Below are 15524 nucleotides of genomic sequence, written 5' to 3' on the forward strand. Positions count from 1 at the left end.
TCGGGAGGCTGAGGCAGAAGAATGGCGTGAACCCGGGAGGCGGAGCTTGCAGTGAGCTGAGATCCGGCCACTGCACTCCAGCCTGGGCGACAGAGGGAGATTCCCCCTAAAAAAAGAAAAAAAAAAATCTGTTTTCTATTATAATACGGTAGAATGCTCTATACTAGCTCCCAGCAGATATGAAGTCAGTGGTATGAAGATAAATTGCACACAGTCTTCCAAAGATTGCCAAGTCTCAGTCTAAAAAGTGTGAAATCACAGGATATTAGAGCTGAAAAAGATCTAAGGATTACCTAGGACAACACATTCACCGAAAAGATAAGGAATTTAGGCCTAGAACATTCTGATGTGTCCAAGGACACACAGCTAGTTAGTGGCAAAGAAAGCAAGAAAAAGCCCAGATTTCCTACTGGTATCTTTGTATCTATATTAATAGAACTTCATTAATATTTTTTCCATAGCAAAATATCTGGAAAAATAAGAAATCTCCTAGACAAATACTTAGCAAAAGTACCTTACCATACCCCAGTACAACTGTCAATTAAAATGCTTTTATATATTATGCAACCTCTTGATACTCGGGATAAATCATTTTCAACCATAATTTTAACTGAAACAACTGGTGCAGGGGGTTTGTAGATTTCCCTATTTACTGCTTTAAATCTTAAAGTTTTACTATCATTATCTCCCAAGTTTACTATATCATATCACCTTGCCTTACATTTTCACTCAGCCTAAAAAGTAAAAAGCAAACATATATAGCCTTTTTAGAAGGCTACCACAAGTTAGTAACTCATTAAAATACTTCAAAATAGATTTGTACTGACATTTTTCTTTCTAGTTATTTTTTTTTCTTTTTGAGACAGAGTCTTGCTCTATCGCTCACGCTGGAGTGCCGTGGCACGATCTTGGCTCACTGCCACTTCCGCTAGGGTTCAAGCGATTCTCATGCCTCAGCCTCCCAAGTAGCTGGGACTACAGGTGTGCACCACCACGTCTGGCTAATTTTTGTAATTTCAGTAGAGGTGGTGTCTCACTATGTTGCTCAAGCTGGTCTTGAACTCCTGAGCTCAAGTGATCTGCCCACCTCAGCCTCCCAAAGTGCTGGGATTACAGGCATGAGTCACTGTGCCCAGCCTTTCTAGTTATTTTAAGTACAGTATTGCTAGAATTTACATTAAAATATGTGACTATGGAAAAAACAAAAAAGAAACATCCCAAAACGTAGGTATAGTTAAGTAACCAGATTTGAACTTTCCCAAAAAATAGTCATACTTTCTCAGTTCCTGCTTTCTCTAAACCAGGTACTCTACACACAAAATTGAAGGAAAAAAAACACAAGTTAATGTCACAAGGCAAACAAATCATTTCATTGCACTCAGTGTTCTCATAATTGAAAAAGAAAATGTTTCTATACCCCAACTTTTCATTTAATTTTTTTCAAATATTCAACAAATTTAAGAAAGCTGAGAAAACGTTTAAAACTACATTTTTGCAATCTAAACAGGTACCATGTATTTACTATGAATATATTTTAGGTAGCTATGCAAGATAGCTACTTAAAATTAAGCACTTTTATTTTTTAATTAAATTTTTTCATTGTTGAATTCTTTATTAATTCAAAACATTTTAAGTCAGTGTAATGCATATGCATTTTACAGTAACATTCATAGATTTCCACAATATAGTAAAATGAAAACAGCTCTATTTTGATTTACTTTGAAAACTCAAAGAAAGCTACCTAGTTTGAGACTTCTGAATTTTACATTACTGTTATGCTCAAATTCTACTACATGGTGAAAATCCTAGCATTTTCCAGAAGTATGTTATTGTACATAGGTAAAATGATAAAATTGATTCTAGGAAAGGGAAATTAAAAAAAACAAAAACTTAAGTTGGAGGAAACATAATCTGGATTATCTATTCAATTTATGAGTACCCACTGTTATTCTGGTATTGCAAAATAACCAAGTGTGGTGCCTCTTAAGCTGTATTCATGCATTCAAAACTTCTTTATTGTCCACTAATAAATATTGGTGGAGTACAATATATGGATATAGATTAAGTATGATGAACATGGTAGTAAAAAATTATACACATTCGATACATCATTTTACAAAACCAGACACATTATTTAGCAAACATTTAAAAATCACATACAAGAAACATATTTATGACAAATTGGTTAAAGCCGGCGGGAAATACATCAGGCCTTTTACATTATTTCAATATTCAGTGTTCATTGGTTAGTGGAGGGCAGTATAGAAATGCACTAAGCAAAATGGCCAGTTTAAATTTAAGTTACCTCTTATGACAATTAGTAAGACTAAGATATTTAATGTTGAAAATATATGGAGGACTATTGTAATTATTTACGCAGATAGTTCAAGGGAAAAATTCACTTTCACTTCTATTAGGTGAATATTCAGGCTAAGACTTTTGGAGTTTTATTTTTCTACTTTACTGTATTTTCTTTATAGCATTTATTAGTAATCACTTAATGGAACCTAATATTAGGGTTGAAGAATCTGCTCAGAATTTGTTTAGCTCAGTGTAAATGTCCACAAAATTTACCTTCAATATAATCTCTTTAAAAATGTATTACTTCGGCCGGGTGCAGTGGCTCAAACTTGTAATCCCAGCACTTTGGGAGGCTGAGGCAGGTGGAATGCCTGAGCTCAGGAGTTCGAGACCAGCCTGGGCAACAGAGTAAAATCCTGTCTCTAATAAAAATACAAAAATCAGCTGGGCTTGGTAGCATGTGCCTATAGTCCCAGCTACTCAGGAGGCTAAAGCAGGAGAATTGCTTGAACCCGGGAGACGGAGGTTGCAGTGAGATTGCGTCACTGCACTCCAGCCTGGAGACAGAGCAAGACTCCATCTCAAAAACAAACAAACAAACAAAAAAGTGTTACTTTACAATGGAGAAACATAATAGATGCTAACTCAGGTAAGTGATCAAGGTTAACATCAACAGCTAAGAGTAGCCTAAAGTTTGAGAAACTGTCACAGCTAAGAGGAATCCTGATGATGGCATGTACCTTTGATATCATGTGATAAGCATGGCACTTTACCTTTGTGTTCTTCCAAAAACCAAACCCATGTCTAGTCATGAGAAAAACATCATGAAATGAAAGAAAACAGAGGGACATTCCACAAAATACCAGTTTATTTCTCAAAATTGTCATCAAAAACAAGGAAAGTTTCAGAAACTGTCACAACTAAGAGAAGCCAAAGGAAACATAACAACTAAATGCAATGTGGTATCCTGAATGGGATCCTGGGACAGAAAATGGACATTCGGTTAAAAACTAAGGAAATCTGAATAAAGTATGAACTTAATGACCAATATTGGTTCATTAATTTTGACAGATGTCCCACAGATCTTTATGGGTATTTGCAGTTTTTCTGTAAATATAAAACTACTCTAAAATTAAAGGTTTCGTGGACACATTACTATTTAAAATTTTATTTTTATTTTAAACATTTTTATTTTTTCTTAGAGTCAGGGTCTCACTTTGTTGCACAGACAGGTCTGGAACTCCTGGGCTCAAGTGATCCTCTCGCCTTAGCCTCCCCAAGTATATGCCCGGCCCATTACTACCTTTTATTAAGTTTTTATTTTCATTGTAAAATTGTTAAAGAAAATCATACTACCTTAATATTAAAAAGTGTTTTCTAATTGTCAATCTCTTATATCTTAGTCTTGGGCCTATAACTCATTTATATATTTAGCAAATAACTTGGTATTATTTCTGTCCTTGGGAATGTTGTTTTTATTTCCTTTGGAAATAAAAGTTTCAAATGATTTATCTTATTTAAACTTTAATTTTAACCTACAATTGTATCTATCTATCTATCTATCTATCTATCTATCTATCTATCTATCTATGTCATTCAGAAACATTTCTATAGATTTGAGGTGATGGTGAATTGAAAGTGATTTGGGATCACAAGCAAAGCAGTAACACTGATACAGTGTTCCATCTTAAAATATGATTGTATGTTTTGATGAATAGCTACATCAGATGTTTAATGTATGTTTTGGAAAAAAATAGGGGAAAGTGCATTAAAATGACATTTAAAACAAGCATAAAATAACTATTGAGTTGAAGAACTTTGATAAAATAATGTCATATTTTATTCTTTCCATGTTTGTTTTATTTAATGCTCATAGCCATCCTGATAATTAAGTATATTTGTCATTTGCAGATGAGAAAATGAACTCAGAGAAGATAAATGATTTGCCCAAAGTCACCTGAGACAGAAATGTAACTCGAAATAAAATTTGTAATTTTAAGTTCCTGATGTGTTTACACTATGCTCCCTAAGTGCACCTGTGGACACACATTTCCTTTAGTAAGCACTGTATGTGGCATTCTTTTAATACAGCAATAAGAGTTAGATCTTTAGAAAGGAAATGTATCTAAGCTTAGGACAGAAACACAATCTGTTTATTATTCTAAAATGTTTATTTCTAACTGTTTAAAAGCTATAATGCAGTGATAGCAGTTAGGTATAAGTCAACAGTTTTAAAATCCTAAAATTTCTGAAATGAGATTTAATATGAGAAATAATGAAAGAAGAATGAATTTCACATTGCACATATGACATATTTTAAAATATTACATTTGGTTATTGTCATCAATGCTTGATAGTGTTCCTTCTCCCTACTCGTCTTAAGAGCTTTTGTCATAGGAATAAAATCAGTTCCCAAACTGGGACCTTCTATCAGTTGGGGCAGTATTTCGCCTTTTGTAGTATTTTCATTAGAGTCAAAGTCTTGAACATCCCCTTGAATTCATCTGAAACGGTGTCACTTGGGGTTGGAGAGGACTATACCTGTGAGGATTAGGATCCAACAGATTTCTATTGATCACCTCTCTAACTGGAGAATTCTCTAACTTGAGAATCAAGACTGACCTCTTTTGGTGATAGTATAGAAATGTAATCTTCATTTATCATTCTAGCCTTCTCTCTTTTCTTTGATTACTTTTTTGTTCTGTTCTTTCTTTAAGTCTTCACAGGCAAGCCAGAAAAGTAGGTTCTCTTCGTTGTATTCTGTTCAGAGGAACTCTCTGAAAAGGTGTCTCCCTGCTGGGGACTTCATCATCTTGTCAAAATTTTGAGACCAGGGCAAGACTTCCTCTGCAGTGGGGTTTTGGCATTCCTCTAAGACCTGGATACTCTCCGTTTTCGTAGTGTGTGTGGTTATTCCTGCATTTTCCCCTCTTTCTTCATTCCTAACAGTGAGGCAGGAGCAGCTGAAACAACAGCACCAACGAAAGCAACAGATGTTGTTGAGCCTTTGGTTTCCAGGTGCCTGAGACACAGCAGGTGTTCCTTCATTTTGGGACTGCTGCCTTTTTCACATTTCAGCTACTTCAGGACCCAATTGGCCAGCTGCCTGGAGGTGTGGGCAGCGCACCGATGGGTCTGGGGTAGCAGGGCTGGGCGGCTCGGTCCTCTAGTGGAGCTGGTTTGCTACTATCCGCCCAACTTAAGCACCCAGCTGGTGAGGAGCTAATTTATATTTATTTTTTAGAGACAGGGTCTCATTGTTGCCCAGGCTGGAGTGCGGTGGCATGATCCTTGCTCACTATGGCCTCAAACTCCTGGCATCAAGCGATCCTCCTGCTTCAGCCTCCTGAGTAGCTGGGGCTATAGGTATGTACTACCATACCTGGGTAATTTTTTAATCATTTCTTTTGTAGAGAAGGGGTCTCACCATCTTGTCGAAGCTGATCTCAAACTTCTGAGGTCAAGCAATCCTCCTGCCTAGGCCTCCCAAAGTGCTGGGATTATAGGCATGAACCACTGCACCTGGCTGGGTTAATTTAAATTAGGCATTTTTTAATTGAGGGGGAGTAAGCAGAGGGAAGTGCCCAGGATGTTATCAAAAGTACAGTTTTATTTTTATGTAAATAAAGCACAAATCGATGTTTTTTTGTATAGGATGTCCCAATCAAACTTCTGGTGACTTAAACAAACCTGAAACAGGTTTTGGCAACTTGATCAAGGTCACCTTAGCTTCAACCATGCTAATAATAAAATATATATATATATATGATGAAACTAAACAGACTGATTTCTCTATGTGTTTGCCTTTTTGCTGACAACCAGGTGAACAGTTCCAGGACTCTGAAGGCAGGGCCACAATTACTCACTACCCAAACCTGAAATTCCAGTTCTTTCACATAGTTCTTCACTTCCCATCATTGGCCACTTGGGCAAACCTGGTATCAGAATACATTGATACCAACCAGGGCAGCATTTATAGCACCCTGCAAAACAGCCAAACAGACTGAATACCTAGACCTGTCCATACCTGTGGTCTCAAGTTTAACTCTTTTTTTGAGCATGTTCTGAAAACAAAGAGAATTCAAAATCAAAAGAGAAATATCAGCCAGGTGTAGTGGCTCATGCCTATAATCCCAGGACTTTGGGAAGCCCAGGAGGGCAGATCACTTGAGGTCAGGACTTCAAGACCAGCTTGGCCTACATGGTGAAACCTCTTCTCTATTAAAAATACAAAAATTACCCAGGTGTGTTGGGGGAATGCCTGTAATCCCAGGTACTTGGAGGCTAAGGCACGAGAATCACTTGAACCCGGGAGGTAGAGATTGCAGTGAGCTGAGATGGTACCACTGCCCTCCAGCCTGGGTGACAGAGCAAGATTCAGTCTCAAAATTAATGAAATCAACAAACAAGAGAAATATCTAACAGTTACGAGATACTGTTTTAATTCTGTTCATTAAAAAGAAAACATAGGCCGGGCACGGTGGCTCAAGCCTGTAATCCCAGCACTTTGGGAGGCCGAGACGGGTGGATCATGAGGTCGGGAGATCGAGACCATCCTGGCTAACACGGTGAAACCCCGTCTCTACTAAAAAATGGGAAAAACTAACCGGGCGAGGTGGCGGGCGCCTGTAGTCCCAGCTACTCGGGAGGCTGAGGCAGGAGAATGGCATAAACCTGGGAGGCCGAGCTTGCAGTGAGCTGAGATCCAGCCACTGCAGTCCAGCCTGGGCAATAGAGCGAGACTCCGTCTCAAAAAAAAAAAAAAAAAAAAAAAAAAAAAACATAAACATGCTAAAACATCTTTATCAGCAAAACCTGTTCAGGCAGTTAAAAAATTTCTCTCTCCAACAAGCAAGATTTAACTTGCAAGGAAATTGTTTCATTTCTGTGACCCTTTATTCTCCCAGTTAATATTTTCATTTTCTTAGAAAAGACATGCTCTAGTGCACTGGTTCCCCCATCTAAGAATACAGCAGATTCCCATTAGTAACTGTTTCATGCTGGCACTGATTGGGGGTGAAAAGCCAGGGATATGTTGTTTCAAAGTTCCTCAGGAGATTTTGCTACATGACACGCCTCCCCCACCTCCAATTCCTACACAGCATAACTCTCTTCTGGTAGAAACTGTATTCTGTTATAAGAAGTTTCACTCTTACAGGGAGGCACACCAACAACTGAAAGCAAGATTTAAAAGTCATCTAAATCACTTCATGCTCATTATTAGGTGATATGCTCTTTCACATATTTATTTGATCGGCCCTTACTACCTCTATTCTAGCCCCACTCCAGTGGCTCTTCAGCCTGGAGTAGAAGTCATTCAGCAAAAGTGAAAATATGATCAACTTACTTCTCTGACAAGTAATTAATAGCTTCCATCGCCTACAAGCAAAACTCCAAATCTACTAACAATGCTAAAATAGCTCCTCGTGATGTGGAAGGTATGAGGAAATGGTAGTCAGATTTGTAAGACAGGATGTCTGAATACCTGCACTGGAGAAGTGAATGGAAATATTCTATGGATCAAGCTTAAAAGTACACCTATAACCTACAGTAATCAAGACAGTGAGGTACCGGTGAAAAGAACAAAATAGATCAATGAAACAGAAGAGAGAGCACGGATAATGGCACCACATAAATATAGTCAACCATCTTTGTCAAAGGACAAAGGCAATACAATTAAAAAAAGACAGTTTTTCAACCAACAGTGGTAGAAAAACTGGATATCCACATAGAAAAATAATAATAATCATCATCTAGACACAGACCTTATACTCTTCACAAATATTAACTCAAAATGGATCGCACACCTAATATATAACATAGGATAAAAATCTAGGTGAACATGGGTTTGGTGATGACTTTTTATAGATACCAAATGCAGGACTCATCAAAGAAAGAATTTGTAAGCTGAACTTCATTAAAATTAAAAATTTTTGCTCTGTGAAAGACAACGTCAAGAGAATGAAAAGACAAACCACAGATTAAAGGACTGTTATCTAAAATATGCAAGCACCTCTCAAAACTCAGAGAAAATAGCCTGATTTTAAAACAGGCCAAAGACCTTAACAGACACCTCAGCAAAGAAGGTATACAGATTAGCATATGAAAAGAAGCCCCACGCCATATGTCATTAGAGAAATGCAAACTAAAATGACAATGAGGTGCCACCACAAACCTATTAGAATGGCCAAAATCCAGAACACTGACAACACCAAAAGCTGGCAAGGATGTGGAACAACAGGAATTCTCATTCACTGCTGGTAGGAATAGAAAATGGTACACTTTGGAAGACAGTCTGGCAGTCTCTTACAAAACTAAACACACTCTTACACCAGAGCTGTGCTCCTTGGTATTTACCCGAAGGAAGTAAAAACTTATGTCCACACAAAACCTGCACGTGGATGTTTATAGCAGCTTTATTCATAACTGCCAAAACTTGTAAGCAACCAAGATGTCCTTCAGTAGGTGAATTAACAAACTGTAGTGCATCCACATAATGAAATATTATTCAGCACTAAAGAGAAACAAGCTATCAAGCCACAAAAACACATGTGGAAACTTAAATGCCTATTACTAAGTGATATTTGCCCAAACTCGTAAAATGTACACCATCACAAGTGAACCCTAATGCAAACTATGAACTTCAAGTGACAAAGTGTCAGTGCAGGTTCATCAGCTGTAACAAGTGCACTGCTCTGGTGCAGGTGCTGATTAGCGAGAGGCTGATAATGGGGAGGTTATGCATGTTCAGGGGCAGGAGGTATATGGGAAATATTTGTACTTTCCTCTCAATTTTACTGTGAATCTAAAATGGCTCTAAAAAATAAAGTCTTTTTTTTTTTTAAGTATAGCTCCAACACAATTTTAATACTCTTCACTATCATCTCAAAAACAACATTCCAGCATTTCTGCATTTTATAGTTCCCCCACTTCCCCATCCCACTATTATTAAAGAAGCCGAAGTCAGCCCTGCCTTAATCCCACCAAGAACCCAATATATACAACCTCTTTCCAGGCTTTCTGTCTGTACTCACTGCCACTGAATCCAGACCTTTCCAACTATTCTCTGACAATCACAACCTTTTGTTCCTGTGACATTTTAGGATCCTCTTTCAAGTCACAGTGCAACCATGTTTAAGGACGTAATCTCCAGGGAAATAAACATTTCCATCTTTTCCCAAGTTACCAATACATTTGAGACTTTAAGATTCCTTGTGCACAAAACTTCCTGCTCCCCATGTGTGTGTGAAAAAAAAAACCCTGAATGATCTGTTTTCACAGTCTACCTCTTTTCTTCTTCATTTATTATTTCAATCTTTTTTTTCTTTGGAGACGGAGTCTCGCTCTGTTGCCTAGGCTGGAGTGCAGTGGCGCAATCTCGCTCACTGCAACCTCCGCCTCCCAGGTTCAAGTGATTCTTCTGCCTCTGCCTCCCGAATAACTGGGACTACAGGCACCAGCCACCACGCGGGGCTAATTTTTGTATTTTTAGTAGAGATGATGTTTCACCACATTGGCCAGGCTGGTTTCGAACTCCTGACCTTATAATCCACCTGCCTCGGCCTCCCAAAGTGCTGGAATTACAGGTGTGAGCCACCGCACCCAGCCATCTTTTTTCTTTATTTTTTAAGAGATGGGGTCTTGATATGTTCCCCAGGCTGGTCTCAAACTCCCAGGCTCAAGCGTTCCTCCCACCTTGGCCTCCCAAAGTGCTGGGATTACAGGTGTGAGCCACCACGCCCAATATCCTCTTTTCTTCTTTAAATTACATAAAACGATTTTAAATCAGCTTGGATATCATCAAAAGAGTTCTGATGTTTCATGTCAGGATCTCTAAAATGAGATTCTTCCTACAATCATCTTTGCAACTGTCTGGCAATCAGCTAAGTTTCTAAACTCAAATGAACCCAAAAAACAAGAAGCAGGCTGGGCGCAGTGGCTCATGCACATAATCCCAGCACTTTGGGAGGCCAAGGTGGTCAGATCACTTGAGCCCAGGAGTTTGAGATCAGCCTGGGCAAAAAGGTGAAACCTCATCTCTACAAAAATACAAAAATTAGCTGGGTGTGGTGGTGTGAGCCTGCAGTCTCAGCTTACTCGTGAGGTTGAGGCGGGAGGATCACTTCAGCCCAGGAGGTGGAGGTTGCAGTGAGATGAGATAGCATCACTGTACTCCAGCAGGGAAGACAGAGAGACCCTGTCTCAAAAAAACAAAACAAAAGAAGCAGCAAAACCACAAGATGAGGGCTTAGATATATATAAGATATATATGACTGTATATATATATATAAGATATATATATATAAGATATATACAGTCATTTGCCATATAACATTCTGGTGAACAATGGAGCAGATAAACAACAGTAGTCCCCTAAGATGATAATACCGTGTTTTTACTGCACCTTTTCTATGTTTGTTTAAATACGCAAATACTTGCCATTGTGTTAAAATTACCTATATTATTCAGTACAGTAACATACTATACAGGTTTGTACCTTAGGAGCAACAGGCTATACCATATAGCCTAGGTGTGCAGTAGGCTATACCATCTTGGTTTGTGTAGGTACATTCTGTGATTTTTTGCAAAAGGACGAAATCACCTAATGATTCATTTCTCAGAATGTATCCCAGTCATTAACTGATGTATGCCTGTATTTGGTATTTACAAATTATACATTAACTTTATATTTAACTGTTGTACAAATCTTAGATAGAAGCAAACTTTAAATACAATTAGTAAGTAAAACATATACAGAATAAAGATTTAGACCTTCACCATTCATAATAAAATTTCTCAATCAATTTTTAAATCAGTTGAATCCATTACGGTTACTGTTAACTAAAGTGCATCAAATACCCTGGCATTCGGTTTTCTTTAAAAAGAAACTGTTTTATGGAGGCCAAGGCAGGCAGATCACTTGAGGCCAGGAGTTCAAGACCAGCCTGGCCAACATGGTGAAATCCTATCTCTACTAAAAAATACAAAAATGAGCCGTGCATGGTGGTGCACACATGTAGTCCCAGGTACTCGGAAAGCTGAGGCACTTCAGCCTGGGCGACAGAGCAAGACGCTGTCTCAAAAACAAACAAACAAAAAGGAATAGTTTAGTTATGCTTATGTGATGCATCCAGAACTAATCAAAAGATCTCAAATATCTAATTTTAGAGGCACCTGTGCTATTATTGATGGAGTTTGTGGTAAAATGTTGTTAAGTATTTATTCAATTTCCCCTAGGCTCAGCACCGTGGAAAATATATAAAGATAATGCATGGCCCTTGTTCCCATGAAACTTACTATCTAGTGCAGAAAACAAGACCAAGAAAAGCAACTAAATGCCATAAGGTTGTATTAAGTGCTAATAAAGCTGGTCAGTATTGCAGTTATTTTAGAAGAGGAGATGGTCAAACAGGTAAAGAAAACACTTCACAGATAATGTGGGAACTAAACTGAACCTCAGAAGGAAGGCAGGAGTTGGAGAGACTAAAGGGGAAAGGAAAAGATAGTAAAATACATCGTATGTGTGCGTGCATGCATATGTGAATGCCGACATAAAAGAACGCAGAGACTCAAAAATGACCAAAGTTTAGAGCTAGTTAACAGCCTGATAAGAGCTAAGAGTTCACAATGGGAAATAGAAAGTCAGGCAGTAAAATTTAGGCATGATTTGAGAAGAAGTAAAAATGTTCCTGGAGGTTATCAAACTGGGCTGCAACAGCAGATGATGGTCTATGACTACAAAGCCCAATGCAAGTCATGTAAGTGGGATGTGGCAACCACCATCCAAAAACGATGAGGACAGTTTAAACAGACATTCCACAGCTTGACTGCTACATTGTAAACTTCCCATCACCGATGTGTATACTGCCCTCCTTAAATTCTTCATTAATTACTTAAAATAGAGATTCTCAACCGTGGTTTTTATTCTGCTCAGGGTGTGGCAAAACTCTTTAAATCACTTAATTTACTCCATGTTTTTGTTCTTCACCTAAGAATTGGAAGAGGGGAGAAATAGGAAAACAAGATTTTCAAAAACGTATGACTACTTACCACATAATCTTTCTTATTATTCAATTGAACATCAAAACTACCCATCATTCACTTGAACACCAGTATAACTTTGAAATATATGAACTGTTGCATCTTTGGATGACTATCTTGTCAGTATTAAGTATTTTGAATAGATGATGCTGACTTAGTTATTCAATGAAGAAAGATGTGATATAAATAACAGATCCACCTTTCTTCGTCCCCGAAATAGAGACTGCTATCACCAGCATTCACAAAATCTTCATTTTCTTACAAGGTGACATTCAGAAGATGCTTCTGTAAAAATAATTAGTTGACCAAATGAGGCTGCATTGAACCTGGCTATTTTTTTTTTTTTTGAGATAGAGTCTCACTCTGTTTGCCAGGCTAAAGCACAGTATCACTATCTACAGCGATTCTCCTGCTGCCTCAGCCTCTGGAGTAGCTGGCACTACAGGCACACCACCACGCCCGGCTAATTTTTGTATTTTAAGTAGAGACAGAGTTTCGCCACATTGGCCAGGCTGGTCTTGAACTCCTGACCTTAACTGATCCGTTTGCCTTGGCCTCCCAAAGTGCTGGGATTACAGGCGTGAACCACCACGCCAGGCCGAACCTGAGTCTTTACTAGAGGTGTTTTCTGCTTTACAGCTTTGTTGTACTCTTGGAAAGTTCAAGAATTCAAAGTTGTCTCAGTAGATGTAATGGGCACTTACCAGATTAAAAAAAAAAAAAATACTTTACTATAAAGACACATCTAGGAATTGTACAGTATCACAATAAGGTTTATTTATATTATTTGCTAGCAATACCTAATGTCTAGTAAGTTCTTTGTGGTTTCCAAAGTAAAACATATACAGTATACTGCTTTTTATTTAATCCTTAAACATCTCTAATAACTACTGAAATCTCTGCATAGATACAAAAATCGGACATGTCCTCAAGGAGAGTAGGAAAGAGATGATAATAATAAATCATAAAATAAATAATTAGATATAACTCAAATCTACAGATTCAATGCAATCCGTGCAATCTGTATCAACATACCAATGACATTCTTCACAGAAATAGGAAAAATACTTTCTTTTTTCTTTTTTTCCTGAGACAGAGTCTCACTCTGTCGTCCAGGCTAGAGTGCAATGGCGCAGTCTTGGCTCACTGCAAACTCCACCTCCCGGGTTCAAGTGATTCTCCTGCCTCAGTCTCCCAAATAGCTGGGATTACGGGTGCCTACCACTACGCCAGGCTAATTTTTGTATTTTTAGTAGAGATGGGGTTTCACCATGTTGGCCAGGCTGGTCTTAAACTCGTGACCTCGTGATCCACCCACCTCGGCCTGCCAAAGTGCTGGGATTACAGGTGTGAGCCACTGTGTCTGGCCAACATTTTTTTTTATTATTATAATTTATATGGAGGCTGGGCATGGTGGCTCGTGCCTGTAATCCAGATGCCGGCACTTTGAGATGCCAAGATTTTTGTGGTTCCACAAAAGATCTCAAATAGCAAATAACAAAGCTGGAAGCACCAAACTACAAGTCTTCAAAATATACTATAAAGCTATTATAACCAAAATAGCATGATTGGCATAAGAACAGACATAAAATGTGTGAGACCCTGTTCTAAGTGCTGGGAATACAGCAGTGAACAAATCGACCAAAATTTCTGCCCTTATAGGACTTAGCATCAAGTGATCTTAATCACAACATTCTGTTCCCCTCAAAATATTCTGCTTTAGGCCGGGCGCGGTGGCTCAAGCCTGTAATCCCAGCACTTTGGGAGGCCGAGATGGGCGGATCACGAGGTCAGCAGATCGAGACCATCCTGGCTAACACGGTGAAACCCCGTCTCTACTAAGAAATACAAAAAAAATAGCCGGGCGAGGTGGCGGGCGCCTGTAGTCCCAGCTACTCGGGAGGCTGAGGCAGGAGAATGGCGTGAACCCGGGAGGCGGAGCTTGCAGTGAGCTGAGATCCGGCCACTGCACTCCAGCCTGGGTGACAGAGCGAGACTCCGTCTCAAAAAAAAAAAAAAAAAAAAAAATTCTGCTTTAAAAATGTGAAGCCAGGTGCAGTGGCATGCTCCCATAGCAGGGGGCTGAAGCAGGAAGACCACTCCAGCCCAACAGTTCAAGTTCGCCATGCACTGTGATCACACCTATAGACAGCCACTTACTCCAGCCGGGGCAAAACAGCAAGACCTTGTTTCAAAGAAAAGGAAAAAAAAATGGGGATTGTCAGGCAATATAGGCTGTTATCTCAAAACCCATTAATAGAAACTTCTGTCTCTCTTGTTCAATATCTAACTCCTAGTTACAATCCAACCCCTGACAACTGGACACAGAAAATGTGACGTCTCCTACACTAAGTCGGGGAATAAGAGTTGTGGGAAGAAGTTTTTTACCTTTCAGAGACAATCTGCGAGTATATAAGGTGAGGGAAAGGGAAAATCTGGGGAGGAAACAGGTACGGATAAATCCGAAAGGAGACTGTTCCAGGTAAAGCTGATTTACTTAGGGGCAACCTCAAAGCCTTCATTTGATTTAATTTGACTTTGAGCCAACTGAAATGTGACAACAAACAAAAGTGTACTGGGATTTTAAAAAAACATCCCCTTTATAAATAGAAATACCTTGGAGAAGAAGAAATAATTCTTTCTATATTGTCTTTTCCTATATATTAATAGTAGATGGCCTGCAGAAATCATATCAGGGCCAGGTGCAGCGGCTCATGCCTGTAATCCCAGCACTTTGGGAGGCCAAGGTGGGTAGATCATCTGAGGCCAGGAGTTCAAGACCAGCCTGAGCAACAAGGCAAGAACCCATCTCTACACAAATTAAAAATTAGATGGGCATGGTGGCATGAGCTGGTGGTCCCAGCTACTTTGGAGGCTGAGGTGAGAGCCATGATGCCGCCACTACACTCCACAGAGCAAGACCTTATCTAAAAAGAAAAAAAAAAGGCAAGTCCCATCTCGAATCAATCAATCAATCAATCAATCAATCAATCAATCAGTGTTGTCTATATTCTTTTGGACAAGCACTTTTAGGGACCTATCTGTCAGGCACTTGTGGGTAAGGGAAAAGGGTAGGAAAGCAACAAGTAGCAAAGAAGACTTTCCCCACAGATGATCACAATTTATCAACTAAGCAAATGCAAATCACAGTAATATGTATGCTATAGCAGAAGTGGGCAAAG

General features: G+C 38.9%; 1 protein-coding gene and 1 pseudogene across 5 annotated transcripts in view; both read right to left on the reverse strand.

Annotated features, from left to right (window-relative positions):
- The window catches only part of ELF1 (E74 like ETS transcription factor 1), a 115242-nt gene that overhangs the window by 53786 nt on the left and 45932 nt on the right, over positions 1-15524 (reverse strand). The window lies entirely within an intron of this gene.
- Positions 115-5374, reverse strand: LOC126940345 (regulator of G-protein signaling 17-like; annotated as a pseudogene).

This window comes from Macaca thibetana, chromosome 17 (genome assembly GCF_024542745.1).
Source record: "Macaca thibetana thibetana isolate TM-01 chromosome 17, ASM2454274v1, whole genome shotgun sequence".
Taxonomy (NCBI): Eukaryota; Metazoa; Chordata; class Mammalia; order Primates; family Cercopithecidae; genus Macaca; species Macaca thibetana.